This window comes from Schistocerca cancellata, chromosome 6, assembly GCF_023864275.1.
Source record: "Schistocerca cancellata isolate TAMUIC-IGC-003103 chromosome 6, iqSchCanc2.1, whole genome shotgun sequence".
Lineage (NCBI taxonomy): Eukaryota > Metazoa > Arthropoda > Insecta > Orthoptera > Acrididae > Schistocerca > Schistocerca cancellata.
In genome coordinates, this window is record NC_064631.1 from 373,146,224 (window position 1) to 373,162,975 (window position 16,752).

Consider the following 16,752-nt stretch of genomic DNA (forward strand, 5'->3'; position numbering starts at 1 on the left):
GGATAAATATATCAGTGTCTTACTGTGTTTCAAGAACCCTCGCCGCGCGGGGTAGCCGTGCGGTCTGAGGCGTCTTGCACGGTTCGTGCGACTCCTCCCGTCGGAGGTTCGAGTTCTTCCTCGGGCCTGGGTGTGTGTGTTGTCTTTAGCGTAAGATAGTTTAATTAGTGTGTAAGCCTTCATAGCGTCCAAGCAACAGGGAATGTCGTGCCATATCTATCATCCTAATTTCATTCGACTCAGTGACCAGGGGGTTAGAACCATTGTTGAGACCAGAGATGGAAGCCCTGGTAGTAAATTTCGCATCCTGTATACCAACAAATCATCTACAAATTCAGTCGCGTTTTCTTTCTAGAGATATACCGGGAGGTTAAAATTAAACTTTCCTTATTTAACACATTATACCGTACGAGTACCAAACTTGGTAGTATTGATGTCCAAAGTATGGGGTGCATCATACCTGTGCGTCACAGCGCCACCACCTAGTTCCAACTATGGCCACCAGGTGCCGTGAGCAGTCGTCGTAACTCATAGTCTCACACACCTGACCAGTCACCGGCCGCGGTGGCCGAGCGGTTCTAGGCGCTTCAGTCCGGGACCGTGCGACTGCTACGGTCGTAGGTTCGCATCCTACCTCGGTCACGGATGTGTGTGACGTCCTTATGGTAGTTAGGTCTAAGTAGTTGTAAGTTCTAGGGAACTGATGTCCTCAGATCTCAAGTCCCATAGTGCTCAGAGCCATTTGAACCATTTGAACCTGACCAGTCACAGTTCACTTGTTGACGTGTCAGCATGCGCTTGGACAAACCGAGGACTGCATTATTGGCGAAGCTCTATTACAAAAACAACAGTAATGCTGCAGCTCCACTTCGAGACCGGCTGAAAGGATTACGGAAGGGTCCTCTTTCTCCACCTGCCGTGTGGAGTATGATGAAGTAGTTCGCATCAACTGGGAAACTGGGCGTCGCTCCGAGAAGACGCCGAATACCGGTTGCACCATAGGCTGTTACTAAGGCAGACAACGCTGTGCGCAGTTCCCGATCGTCAGTGCGCGAGCTATGTCACGACAGTTGAACATTCCGTGGTCCACTGTTCGGCGGGTGCTTCGAAACACTCTGAAATGGTATCTGTGCAAGATCCATATCTTACAGCAGCTTGCACCACAGGACGCACAACGACGTGTTGACTTCGCTCTCCGCTTTCTCGCAAGTATCAAAGTTCAATAGCGCTGGCGCTGGCCAACCTTATGGATAGACAAAGCACATTTTTGTCTGACAGGAGAGGTGAACACACAGAATTGGCGAGTGTGGTGTCTTCACCTCCAGTCACGGATGCATGAAATTCCTGTGTGTGGTGAACGTGTCACCGCATGGTGTCACGACTACGGTCGTAATTAGCCCATTCTTTTTTGAACAGGATGGCGCTCAAGGACCAAAGACGCGCAGTATGACTGGCCAGTGTCACTGCGATAAACAGCATGTCATACTCGCCCTACAGAAGAGAGAGGCATTGAATTCAACAGTTCTCGTGCAAGATGGCATCCTACAGCACATTGCTCGTGAAGTTTACCTGCTTGTCCGAAACACATTTGGAAACTGTCGAATTGTCAGCCCGTTGTTTCCAAATGCTTGATCGGCGTAATCACTTGATCTTACTCCCTGTGATTTCTGGTTGTGCGGCTACATGAAGGACAGGGTTTACCAGAGGAACATTCACACATGTGCTGACCTGAAGCGCAGCGTATCAAGAGACGTAGCCAGCATAACTATGGACATGCTTCGTTCTGCTGTGCAGAGTGCAATCCTGCGCTTTAAGACTGTTCTGGACACTGATGGGCGCCAATTGAGCCTTTTTTGTAGCAGTAATGGTACCGGTATGTAATGGTGTGACGTACCAAAGCGTCAGTTGAACTGACTCAGCATTATTTAGCTTCCACATGTCCTTGACATTAATGCTACCAAGTTTGGCACTTGTACGGAATTAGTTTCCATCCTTTAACGTTTGAAATAGGGAAAGTTTAATTATAACCACCTGCTATATGCACAATAAGTACGATTTCGACGAAATGAATCTCGGGTTAGCAAGATATGTGCGTGCATAGGACACAATATTTCGGCAATCGACCACGTTGCCATCATCAGGTGCGCTGATGTACTGACCGGCGGTGGGCCGGCGCCAGGTTCATATAGGACAATCCCCCTCCTCCTCAGGCGCTTCCCATGAGTCGGTGCGGTCCGCGCCTCGCGCGCGGTCCAGGTACAGCGTCCGTTCTCCCGCCGTCTGGGCGCTGCGTCCTAGGTCTTCTCGTTCAGGAGGGTCTGCCGGCACTGCTCTCGTTATTCTTCCCTCCTCCCCCGAAGTCGGTACACTCTGGGAAATATCCTTTTTCTTCTTAATCTGGGTGATCGCGGGTTCCCACGCCTGCTAAGGATGTAACCGCTGTCACGATTTAGTTGTGGCTCCCTTACTCTAATCTCTATGGCTTCTTTGATGACACAGTCCCAGTATTTGGAAGTCTGTGTCACGACTTTGGTTTGGTCACAATCCATGCTGTGGATTTCCGACAGGCAATGCTCAGCGATTGCCGACTTACTGGGCTGTTGCACTCTACGTAGTGTGCCGTTGATGTTCTCGGCATCGGTCCTCAATGTTGCGAATGGTCTGACCTATGTATACATTCCCGCATTGGCAAGGTATCTGATAAACCCCTGATTTACGTAGACCTTACGTAGACCTTATCCGGAAAAATTGGCCGCATTTTTCGTAAACACCAAGTGAAAACCATCTTCCGTCCTCCAAGCAAAACCAAGAACCATCTTGGTAGTGTCAAGGACAACCTTGGTCTACGTAAATCAGGTGTTTATCAACTTTAAACTTTCAAATGGGAACCCCCATTTTTTATTGGAGAATCAGATTCTACATAAAAAAACTACGTACATTTTGTCTTAAACATTTCTTTTGATTCTAGGTAGTTGGCGCTGTAATTCAAGAAAATCCATGTTGTCATTTTTGCGTGGAAAATGGTTACGGATAAATAAAAAATACTTACTTACTTCATAAATTTTGATTAGCTAAAACTAAAACTCTCCCTCTTTCCTCATAGGGTGGGGTTTGAGAGAGAAGAATTAGAGTTTTACAAATGTTGATCCAAATATTAATTTTTTCGCCGATTCGGATAAGTTTACCACGCAAAGGTGAGAACGCGGATTTCCTTGAATTACAGCGCCAACTACTAAGAATGAAAACAAATGCCTAAGACAAAGTGTACGTAGTTTTTTATACAGAATCTGATTCTGCAATTAAAAAAATGGGGGTTCCCATTTGAAATTTTAAAGCTGCCTCCCATCCCACCCCCAGGGAACTGGGGTGGTGGGGTAATTTTAGCACCAGCAGATGTCCTCCTCGAAAATAACCAATTTTGGATTCTATATATTTTTTCGTGTGAAGCTTATTTTTCGAGTTATTCTTGTTTGTTAACTTAAAATTTACACCCTGTGTATACAGAAATGGTCTCTGTGAGGCTGTGGGGTGCAGCGCGGTAGCTCCATCATGACGGCAGGCGTGGCGGGCTGTCGCCTCGGGTGGGACGTTTTTCTGGATGGCGGGGCGCGGCCCTTGAGATACGCGCTTATCGCCCGCCGCGGCCGGCAGTTACGCCAGCGGGCGGTGTGACGGCGCCGGCGGGGTCCGCGCTGCCCTTTATGTGTCCGCGGCCGCCCCGAGGACCTCTGCAGGGCCTGCCAACGGCTGCGCCGCCCATCGCCGCCAGTCTTTCCTCGCGCGATGTGCACAACAGACGGCGACTGCCCCTCGTATAGCACCGCGTTCCGCATAAGCATACCGAGCAACCGCACGCCTGATCCCGGACAAAAGCGGGGCCGTTCGACCCGCACTCGAACGGCCCACGCCACTTGCATTTACAATTGCCCACCCTTCTACAGAAGCGAAAGACTTCAAAAGAATTGCAGCAAAACCGCAAGCTAGCTTTTCTTTGTAAGCAGACTGACACATGCCTTAGATATTCTGTTCTCGTTGAAGCGTAGAATTTATTTGCTTGCGCTATGTTTCCCATACCTCAGGAGCAATCTGTATTATACATCTACATCTACATCTATATTTATACTCCGCAAGCCACCCAACGGTGTGTGGCGGAGGGGACTTTACGTGCCATTGTCATTACCTTCCTTTCCTGTTCCAGTCGCGTATGGTTATTCTATTTCATTTTTGTTCTATCTATATGTCTGATAATCACTACTTATTTACCAAAAGCATTTCTAGGAACGCGTCTGTGTCGGTATTGTAATTTAATTAATGTGTGGTTCCTCTCCTGCTCCATTCTTTTTGTCTTAATCAGGGTCGACGTTCTTACAACTTTTTTCCACTTAACCCGGCCCTGTGTGTCATGATTACTTATTTCTTCCAAGTCGTTTCGAACACAGTCGATAAATCTCGTCTTTGTTCCTCCTATTTCGCTGTAGCCTTCCACTGCTACTTTCGTCTATTTCTTGCAACGTGAGTCTTCTCTCATGAACTGTCCACACTACTGTAATCTTCGCTCCTCGACTTTCTTAGCCTTATAAATAAATTTAATTCTTCTTGCTATTTTCTCACTCGGAATACAGTCTTCTACGTCGATCACAGCTTCTTCATTTCGGGCACAGCTAGCCAATTGTAGTATCTTTAAGTGGTTACCACGTCTTTGCTCCACACAGCAATCACTAGCTCACTGCTCTCTTATACGTCGTATCTTTTGTCTTGATTTTTACGTTTCCATCATTGAGAATTCCACAAGTCATTTTAAGTTTCCTTCATCTAATTTGACATTTGATGTAAAATTTCTGTACACCGTTAACTTACTGATTCCTCCAAAGTCATATCAATAAATTCTATGTTTCATACATAACAGATCCACCCTGTAATTCGTCTAGATTTCTGCTTCCGGTCCACGTGTAATGTTGAGGGACGCCGGAACGCCTAACGCTGACCGTAAGTGTTTTGTTAGAATACTACTTTCTAAAAAAAAAAAAAAAAAAAAAAAAAACAGGCATAAGGAACGAATCAATTAGTTTGCTACAAGGCTCTGTGTAGGAGATAATTTCACTGAAATAACAATAGACGTTTCCCCTACCGTCACATACTGCTGCAAGCCATATGGCGAATATATCTTTATAAGTTAATAATGTTTATAAGCTACATTAGTAAAAATAATTCAACGTGCAGTATGTTAATTATTTCTTTGTCTACCTGCGTCCGTGCCGGATGTCAGAACCATTCAGATATTTACCAATGTACGTCAGTTAGTCAGTTACTGCGAATAACATGGACGAAATTTTCACTCTGCAGCGGAGTGTGCGCTGATATGAAGCTTCTTTGCAGATTAAAACTGTGTGCCGGGCTTAGACTCGAGCTCGGGACCTGCGCCTTTCGCGGGCAAGTGCTCTACCTACAGAGCTACTCAAGCACGACTGACGACACCTCCTCACAACTTTAATTCCGCCAGTACCTCGTCTTCTACCTTCAAACTTCACAGAAGCTCTTCTGCGTACCTTGCGGAGCTGGTTCGATTCAATCCCGATGGTAATTTTCTAATTTTTCCTGTCGTATATTATGGAGGAAAATGTCTTGTGAAAGAAGCCATATCGTCGTTTCCGACAAGCACGGTATTTCTAAAATATTTTTTCACCATCGGACGCGCAGCTGGATTGATGTCAGTAGTCCGTCGGCGGTTCTGGCGTTCCCTATTCAGTGCCTCACATGGCTAGCTGTCTCTATGACCAGAACCATAATATTTCTGTAACATTTCCCCGTACTCGGTTTTACCCTTTTTAAGAGTGTAAACGGAAAGTGTCATTTTTCCAAAAAACACATCTTCTGTAATTATTTATTTGTAATTTCTGCTACCAGCCACTTTTATTTTTTGTTTTATGTTTAATCTAACACAATACAACGCGTTTCGAACAAGTACTATTCATCTTCAAGTGTTTATACATACATACATACAGAGAAATGTTGCTTACAAATAAACTGTCTTAAACTAGATTAATCTACAACTCTTGTCCATTGTTTGTTATTGTAGCGGCTGGTGTGGCATTTGGTGGGAGGAGGGGGGCAGTGGATGGCCAGAAATCGAAGTCAGTGATGTCTTCTGTTGGTTTTCTTTCTTGTGGTTGACTATGTATGATATCACAGCCTATATAGGATCAAGAAAGTTTTGAATCAGTTGTGTGTTGCGAAAATAGCGTGAAAGGCTTTTGTATGCCAGTTGATCACTTACGATTTCATCATCTTGCAGCTTCAAAAATGGTTCAAATGGTCCTGAGCACTATGGGACTTAACATTCCACGTCATCAGTCCCCTAGACTTAGAACTACTTTAACCTAACTAAGCTAAGGACAGCACACACATCCATGCCCGAGGCAGGATTCGAGCCGGAGTGGCCGTGCGGCTCTAGGCGCTACAATCTGGAGTCGAGCGACCGCTACGGTCGCAGGTTCGAATCCTGCCTCGGGCATGGATGTGTGTGGTGTCCTTAGGTTAGTTAGGTTTAATTAGTTCTAAGCTCTAGCCGACTGATGACCTCAGAAGTTATGTCGCATAGTGCTCAGAGCCATTTGAACCATTTTGAGCCAGGACCGTAGCGGTCGCGCGGTTCCAGACTGTAGCGCCTATAACGGCTCGTCCAATCATTCGGGCAGCTATTAATGAATCACACCTTGCGATGTGTTCACTTTTCGTCTTTATGAGGGGTTGATACACTTTCCACGGCACGTCTGTAGATCTGTGGAGGAATGACAACGCACCCTTCTTTAAGAGCCGAAGCCTGAGAAAGTAGTGTTGGTGGTCGCTGGGTCTCTGGGTCCAGGGTGGGTCTCTGGACAGGTTAATTCGTTTCACGAAAGGTATTCCTTTGAAGCCATTGCCTCGGAGATGCTGCCTTATAGACCTGGTGCATTGTTATGCTGATACAATAATTTCCAAACTGTTCCTCTACTGTAAGCAGCACACAATGCTGCAAAATGTGTCTATATCCTTCAGCATTTACCCAAAAATGAGACCACACCCTAACCACCACACCCTAAGCAAGAAATACACTCCCATACCTTAACACGACCTCCTCTGTACTCCATTGTTGGTACTGATCAAGTAACGTACTCCAGGAATTCGCTAATTTCTGACATTCCCGTCGGATTGTCACAGGGAACGAAGTGCTTCATCATTCCAGATCACTCGTTTCCATTTATCCAGTGTCCACTCGCATCGCTATTGACACCACCTCAAGCGTCGCTTCGCACTGATCAAAGTAATGTAAGAGTTATGAGGTGCTGCTCGACCACTGACACCAATTCTTTTTAAGTCTGCAGTCACAGTCATTGTGCTAGCTGGACTACCGGTGTCACTCAGGAAAACACGATTTCAATGCTGGTTGGTCCCGACTGTCAATACATGAGGTCTGCCTGATTTTAGTTTATTGTAGTTGTTACTTCGTCTTTCCACTTCACTAAGACGTCACCAACAATGGACTTGGACGGCTTTAGAAGGATTGAAACTTGCCTGATAGATGTTTTAGTCGGGGGACATCCAACGAATAGTCCACGCTCGAAGTCACTGAGCTCTCCTCGCTGACCAGTTCTGCTGTTACTGACAGTACGATACTCTTCACCGCCTCTCATTCCGGTTCATCCACTGCTCACGACGTACAGTGGTCAACTTCGCATTATATAGGGGTATCTGAATACTTTTAATTAGTGTATTTGGTACATGTAAGTGGTTCGATAGAGTGGTAGAGTAAGGAATTATCGAAATTATGGAATATCACCGAAGGACTGAAAAAAGGCTGGAAGTTCTGCATGTGAGTCTATACCCTGGAATCTCCTGGAAGTACAAGGCAAAGAGTACTTTTCATTGTATCACGTGTTAACGGTTCCTCCGGTTGTATTCGCTTATGGAGTGCGGGAAGTTTTCTTAAACGATTCTGCGCACATTTTAATTACTGTGATGTTGTCTTCGCGGTGCCTACGGGAGTGATATGTAGAGAATATTTGTATATTCCTAGACGGATCACTTATCATCGGTTCTTGAATCTGCATGTAGTTCTTCACGGGATTGTTAGCGCCTGTCTTCAACCGTCTGCCATTACTGGTTTTTCGTGCATCTCCGTGACGCTTTCCCATGGCTTAAGCAATACTGTCAGAATTTGTGCTACCCTTATTTGTATACGTGCTTTATCACCTGTTATTCCGTTTTGGTATGGATTCCACACACAATAGACTAAGCTGGTTTGTACGAACATTTTGTAAGCAGTATCGTTTGTAAATTCAACAAAGTGTATGAGAAAGAACATCGTATCTGGAAATACCTTCGAATGTATGCCAAAGGAGTATTGTGTGACTGCTACTTATTCAGAACGCTTAAATGACGAAGTGGCTCTGTGAATATTTTCGCAAACGATGTTGTTGCATACTGGAAACTGTAGCGAAAAGCAGACAAACCTGCAAAGAGGCAGTGATTGATTCTGGAACTGGCATGAATGAAAGTCAGATATTCCTCATAAATAAATGGGAAAAATACATTACGGTTGATAATGATGATGATGTCGTTTGGTTTATGGGGCGCTCAACTGCTCGCTCATCAGCGCCCGTGGAAAGTCTCAGTTCTTACACAGTCCAATTTTCTTCACAGTCCAATCTATCCACTGTCACGAATGATGATGATAATGAAATGATGAGGACAACACTAACACCTAATCCCCGGGCAGAGAAAATCCCCAACCGGTAGGGACTACGGTTGATGATGTTTTGTATCGCAATCGCAAAATATCTTGGTGTATACGCACGAATAAACACAAGACGTTTCGGTCAATAAAACAAGTTATAGGAAAGTTAGGTCCCACACTGACATTCTGTAGTAGAATCCTCAGAAATTACGAGGGTTATTCTAAAAGTGAGGTCCGATCGGTCGTGAAATGGAAACCATACGCAAAATACGATGGAGCTTTGCATAGATGTAGTGGACAGTAAAGGCCTCTATAAGGGGGAAAATTTGTCTGATGTGACAGAAGAAGAAACAATTTAAGAATCAGAATTTAAAAGAACTTTGGAGGACTTGAGATCAAATAAGACTTAACATTTAGATAACATTCAATAAGAATTTCTAAAATCATTCGGGGCAGTTGTAACAAAACGACTATTCACGTTGGTGTGTAGAATGTGTGTCTCGCTATATACCACCTGACTTTCGGAAAAATATCATCCACTCAATTCAGCAGACTTAAAGAGCTGACAATTGCGAGAATTATTACACAGTCCAAGCTCATGCATCCAAGTTGCTGACAAAAATAATATACAGAAGAATGGAAAAGAAAATTGAGGATGTGTTAGACGACGATCAGTTTGGCTTTAGGAAAGGTAAAGGCAACAGAGAAGCAATTCTGACGTTGCGGTTGATAATGGAAGCAAAACTAAAGAAAAATCAAGACACGTTCATAGGATTTATCGACTTGGAAAAAGCATTCGACAGTTTAAAATGGTGCAAGATGTTCGAAATTCTGAGAGATAAAGTGGTAAGTTATAGGAAGAGAAGGGTCATATACAATATGTGCAACAGCCAAAAGGGAATAATAAGAGTGGAGGACCAAGAACGAAATGCTCGGATTAAAAAGGGTGTAAAGACAGGAATGTAGTCTTTCACCCCTACAGTCCAATCTGTACATCGAGGAAGCAATGACAGAAATAAAAGTCCAGAAGTGGAATTAAAATTCAAGGTGAAAGGATATCAACTATACGACTCGCTGATGACATTGCTATCCTGAGTGAAAGTGAAGAGTAATTACACGATCTGCTAAATGGAATGAACAGACTAATGAGTACAGAGTATGGACTGAGAGTAAATCGAAGAAAGACGAAAGCAATGATAAGTAACAGAAATGAGAACAGCGAGAAACTTAACATCAGGATTGATGGTCACGAAGTAGATGAAGTTGATGAATTCTGCTAACTAGGCAGCAAAATAACCAATGACGGACGGTGCAAGGAGGACATCAAAAGCAGATAAGCGCAGGCAAAAGGGGCCTTTCTGGCCAAGAAAAGTCTACTGGTATCAAACATAGGCCTTAATTTGAGGAAGAAATTTCTGAGAATGTACGTTTGGAGCATAGCATTGTATGGTAGTGAAATATGGACTATGGGAAAACAGTGACGGAAGAAAATCGAAGCATTTGAGATTTGGTGCTACAGACGAATGTTTAAAATTAGGCAGACTGATGAGGTAAGGAAGGAGGAGATTCTGCGCAGAATCGGAGAGGAAAGCAACATGTGGAAAACACTGACAAGGAGAAGGGACAGGATGATAGGACATCTCTTAAGACATCACGGAACGACTTCCATGGTGCTAGAGGGAGCTGGAGAGGGCAAAAACTTTAGAGGAAGACAGAGATTGGAATACATTCGCCAAGTAATTGAGGACGTAGGCTGTCAGCACTACTCTGAGATGAGGTTGGCACGGGAGAGGAGCTCGTGGCCGGCCGCATCAAACCAGTCAGAAGAAAAAAAAAAAAAATAATAATAATAACACTGTTCGACATGGGTTCTATTTCTGATATTAAAGTATGTGCTTCTAGACCATTTTACTGTGGGAAATTCAAATATGTAAACAAAATATTGTTGTCAGGGATACTTTTTATGTAATATATATATATATATATATATATATATATATATATATATATATATATATATATATATATTCACAATTCATGGCAAACACAGAGACGTTATAGAGAAATACGGGTATGTTGCCGCATCCAGTAGCGATAGAACGTGATAATTTCTTGTGCAACAGCAGGTGGGAAGAATCAGACATCATTAGATTATCCCCCGCCACACCTATATCATTAAGACCACCTGAAACATCTCATTAACTCGAACGGCGACAGCCGGTCGCTGCCTCGGCAGTAAAGCTTCCTAGGGGCAGGTGCATCGAGTTTACAACAGTGGTGTTAGCCGCAATTTGTGTCAGTCTTAACGAGTGGGTGTTTTGGCTGACAAGTAACTGTCTGTCATATTTCCGAGCACGGTTGAAATTTTTAGTTCCTGTGTGTAAACTGATTGAGCCTGGTGCTGAAGGTAAAACGACTGCTTGTTTTTACACATCAGCGTTCCTCTAGTTCCCTACTATTAATTTAATACAGGTGTATTACCAAAGTGGTATTTTTAAATTTGCGGAAATGCCACTTCGTCGTGGATGTCGATATAAGCCGGACAACTTCTGCTACATCTGTGGGAAGTTCTCTTTTGCCAGATATAGGAAGAAAATTTCTTCAGTCATGAAGAAAGCATACAAACATTACTTTGGAGTAGAGGTAGGAGACCAAGATAAAGATTGGGCACCACATTTCTGTTATGCTACATGTTACTGCAAACTAATTCAGTGGTGGAAAGGTAAAGAGAATGTGGCGTTGTTTGCTGTTCCCATGGTGTGGAGGGAGCCTAAGGACCATGTTACTGATTGTTATTTCTGTCTAACAAAAATTAAAGGTTTTACAAACAAAAAGTCGAAGAGGCACATTGTTTACCCAGATCTGCCTTCAGCGAAAATGCCAGTGCAGCATTCCGACAATCTTCCAGTACCTTCAAGAGCTCGAGGTCAAATTCTGAGTGACAGTGAAATAAGCAGTACTGAAGAAATCACAGATGATGATTCTTTATATCACTGCACAAGTGAGTCATCGCCACATTTGTTAACACAGGCAGATTTAAGTGATTTAGTACGTGATCTAGGACTAAGTAAACAAAAGGCGCAGCTGCTTGGTTCAAGATTACAAGAGTATAATCTACTGCACACTAAAATCAGTGTGTTCAGGCACAGAGAACATGCCTTTATTTCTTATTTTTCAACTGACGAAGCACTGACATTTTGCAATGACGTTGCTGGCCTGATGAAAGTGCTGAACTTCACTTAAATTTCACAGGAGTGGAGACTTTTCATAGATGCATCGAAAACAAGTCTGAAGGGTGTTTTGCTCCATAACGGAAATAAAATACCCTCTGTTCCAGTAGCTTACGCTAGTTTGACAAAAGAGAATTACAAATTCGTACAAATGATGCTAAATTCATAAAATTACAATGAACACAAATGTAAAATATGTGCAGATTTCAAGGTAATTGCTATGGTACTGGGAATGCAACAAGGCTACACAAAGTATGCCTGTTTTCTTTGCGAGTGGGATAGTCGAGACCGAAATTCTCACTACGTGAAAAAGAAATGGCCTAGGCGAAGATGGAAAGTTGGCGAAAAGAATGTACAACGTGAAAGTCTAGTAGCTCCTGAATATATACTACTTCCACCGCTTCACATCAAACTTGGCCTGATGAAACAATTCGTGAAGGCCATGTATCCAACAGGCTGTGGGTTTGCATATCTAGCTACCAAATTCCCCCGTCTTTCAGCTGCAAAAATAAAGGAAGGTGTATTTGTGGGCCCACAAATCAGGGAGCTGCAGAAAGATGCAAATTTTGAAGCATGTTTAACTGATAAAGAAAAAACCGCATGGGACTGTTTCAAGATGGTGTCGGAAAACTTCCTCGGAAGAAGAGGAGCTACTAACTACAAAGCAATGGTGAAGGATATGATCAAAGCATATCAGGATTTGGGGTGCAATATGTCTTTGAAGGTACATATGATGGACTCTCATCTGGACTACTTCACAGAGAGTTGTAGTGACGTATCGGATGACCATGGGGAAAGATTCCATAAAGACATTTCTACCATAGAAAGGCGCCATGAAGGGAAGTGGGTACCTTCTATGTTAGCAGATTATTGCTGGAATATCATTCGAGAGAAGAAAGATTCACAACGCAAGAGAAAAAAGTGATGTGCATTACAAGGCAGTGGCTCATTGTTTGTCAATTTTCTGTAATTTCTCATGTCAAATAAATGCTTCAAAGTGTATACACAAAGGTTACTGTGTTATATGTTAGATCCCACCCTCCATTAATATGATGAACTTATAACATCATAAAGATGTGCATTTGATGGCGAATTTCACCTCACGTTTGCTGCACTATATCAGAAACTGAAAAGAGAAATAAAATTGCGATTACTCATAAACTATCCCTGACAGAAAAAAACCAAAAACATTTTTCAATTCAGCACTCAAAATACAACTAGGATCACAATATTTTTTATCAGAAATAGAAAAAAAGGTTTTTTTGTAGAACAGTGTAATTGGACTCTGTTTCTAGTATGCTCGTTGATCTCGTGATGTCGCTCTTTACAAGTCTGAAGGCACAGTGAGCACTTAAAGATACCTAGAAAGCAGTATCTCTCGTCAAGTATGGATGCCTGCTGAGACATTTCGTTTGATTTCATGCAACCCCACATAATGTAACTGTCACGCATTTCCTTCTTCATACAATTCTCGGCCGCACACTACAGGGGCACTGAGGATGCTCCTGCAGCGTTTTCAATGGGAAGTGTTTCATCATCCACCATAAAGCACGAATTTGGTTCCCTGCGACTCACCCCTCTTATATGAACCGTTGGCTAAGAAGACAACGAGCTGCCGACAAGCGTAGAGACTTGGCAGAAAGCACATGCAGCTGCCTTCTACGACAACATTTTTAATTTTCGCTGTGGTTTTCTGTTTGCGACCGATCAGACCTTACTTTCGAATAACGTTTGTATACTTCATGCTTCAAAGAGGCAGCTTACATAAACCTATTGCTGCCACTACTTACACTGAGATAAAAAAGTAATGAGAGACCTCCTCATATGGTGTCAGACCTTCTTTTTCTCAGGGAAGTAGAACAGTTCGACGTGGTATGGACTCATGGTCTCAAGTCCCCTACAGAAACGCTGAGACATGCTGCCCCTACAGCTGTCTATAATTGTGAAAGTGTTGCCGGCGCATGAGCTAACCTCTCGATGCCCCACAAAAGTTCGATGGAATTCATGTCGGGCGACCTCGGCAGCCAAATCATTCGCTCGAATGGTCCAGAATGTCCTTTAAACTAATCGCCAACAATTGTGGCCCGGTGATATGGCGCATTGTAATTCATTAAAATTCCATTGTTGTACGGGAACGGAAGCCCATGAATGGCTACATGGCTGCAAATGGTCTCCATGTAAACGGACATAACAGAACACCCAGTCCATTCTTTGTTTAACACAGCGCACGCGCTTGTGGAGCTACCACCGGCTTTCACAGTGCTTTGTTGTCAACTTGGGTCCATGGCTTCGTCAGGCCTGCGCCACACTCACCCAGCTCTTACCAACTGAAACCAGGAGTGATTTGACCAGGGAACGACCGACATGGTCACGAGCCCGGGAGAGGCGCTGAAGGAGATGTCGTGCTGTTAGGAAAGGCACTCGCATCTGTCGTCTGCTGCCATAACCCATTAATGCTAGATTTCATCACACTGGCCTAACAGACACGTTAGTTCCACGTCTCACATAGAGTTATGCCGTTATTTGACGCAGTGTTGTTTGTCTGTTAGCACTGGCAACTCTATACAAACGCCGCTACTTTCGGACGTTGAGTGAAGGCCGTCAGCTACTGCTTTGTCGATGGTGAGAGGTAATCCCTGAAATCTGATATTCTTGTCACACTGTTGACACTGTGCATCCCAGAATACTGAATTCCCTAACCATTTCCGGAATGGAATGTCCCTTGTGTCTAGCTCCAACAACCATTAACGTGTCAAAGTCTCTTAATTCCCGACGTGCGGCCATAACCACGTAGGAAACCTTTTCACATGAATCACCTGAGTACAAAAACAGCTCAGCCAATACGCTGCCCTTTTATACCTTGTGTACATGTTACTACCGCCATCTGCATATGTACATATCGCTATCACATAACTTTCGTCACCCCAGTGCATGTGTTGCATTAATAGCACGGACTTAATAGAAGAGACAGAGAAGACTGAAAGTGGAACTAAGCGTTTGGAGAACTAAGCGTTTCATAACTGGCTTCTCTTGTCTGTACGAGTGCTTCGAAAAGATCTATTGTTATATAAGAGACCTGTTGTGCGTCACGGAGAGGATTCGCTTTCGAATTACGAGAGTGGAGTTTCCAAGAAGAGTACAGTAATGTGTTACTTCCACCCATAAGTATCTTAAATAAAAAAATCTCAAGTTTGTACAGAGCAGAAAAAAATGGGAGGCTTCGGTGACAGTGATATACCATATGCTGCACTTCTGGTACATATAGTTTGTAAGTTATGACATATATAAATTTTAATCTTAATAAGTTACGATTATAGCAGCCATTTGGTTCAAGGAATTTATTTAATTTTTATATTAATACCGAATTAAGTTGTGGGCTGTTAGAACACAAATAATCTATGCAGACGCAAAGTTATTGCATACTTCATTTGGCGATGAAAATATACTTGGAATATTTGCAGATTTTTCATAATAGCCATTGTTATTTCCTAACATGGCATTCAGATGGTTGAAAAATTTTTGAAGACTCATCGAAGTGAGACGGCAAATGAGCCAGCTAACAGAGACCAAGAAGTTGTTGCTTCCTGGCTCACATTGACAGTAAATTCCCACAGAAGCAGCGTGCATACTTACACACGTGGTCAACATTCGGTATAGAATAGTGCGTAATGAGTAGGCCACGAAAGGCTTCAATAATACCGGACTTCAAATAACTGTTAAACTGTGGCAATTAAAAAGAGTTCTCCTTCCGAGTTGTCTCTAAAAGTTGAGTATCGCTGCATGGGAAAACGGAGTCCGAAAGCATTAGAATGAAACCATATATATGACTGAAAATACACGTTAACAGCTGCATTAAGCTGTTGCCGAGAGGTTTCATGTTCTGTGCTAAATGGGATTACCATTGCACGCGGAAAGTGGCGTTACTGAGAGGTATATCACAATTTGCCATTTTATTTTTAGTGAAATAAAGGAATTTCGTCGATTTTAGCAACAGGTATTAACAAAGCTAATTCGATGGAGAAGTGGGAAGCTGAAATATGCATACTGATGAGACCAGTAGTTGTTTTTCTCTTTTTTAAGCTTAGTTTAAGAGAAACGAATTTACATTGTGTAATGAGATAGGCGCGCTTAAGAAGAACCTTTTTCGAGATAAAATTTGCATGAAAAAATTTCAGTTTATGTTTTATTCAACCATATCTCACTTTCACTGAATAGCGGGAAGAATATTTTCGTTGGTTAATAACATTTCTAATTGCAGGAAACAAATTGTGGCATAATCCTCGTTAATGATTTGTTTTGTAACCCGTCATCGTCAAAGTTTCGCCTGCGGCCATATTAAAGAATTTAGTTTGTTGACAAAATTATACTAAAAACACAGAATGTTGCTTGTGAGAATGTTAGAACTGTAACAAAGGAGGTGCTGTTTTTCACTTCCAGTCCCAATTAAATAATTTTGTTCTTCGCCTTCTTACCTTAGTTATGAGCCAATTTAATCTTTATTTTAGTTGAAATTTCCAAACTTTTTACAAATCTAGCAACAATATCTGAGATACTTAATAAGTACTATCATGCTCAAAAGTATCCGAATGCATTGATTTTCATGCAGCCCACTTAACGGAACTGTCTAGCAGGTCCGCCAATCCCTTTTCGGTACAGTCGTCTGACTACACAAAACTGATTACCAAAGACCCGTAGTGAATTGTATTCTGTATGGCTGTCAGTACAGATGTAAATTACTGCTCCGACATTGCAAACATCACGAAAACGGTATTAGAGATGAGGCACTCTTGAATGGTTCTAAACTCGAAT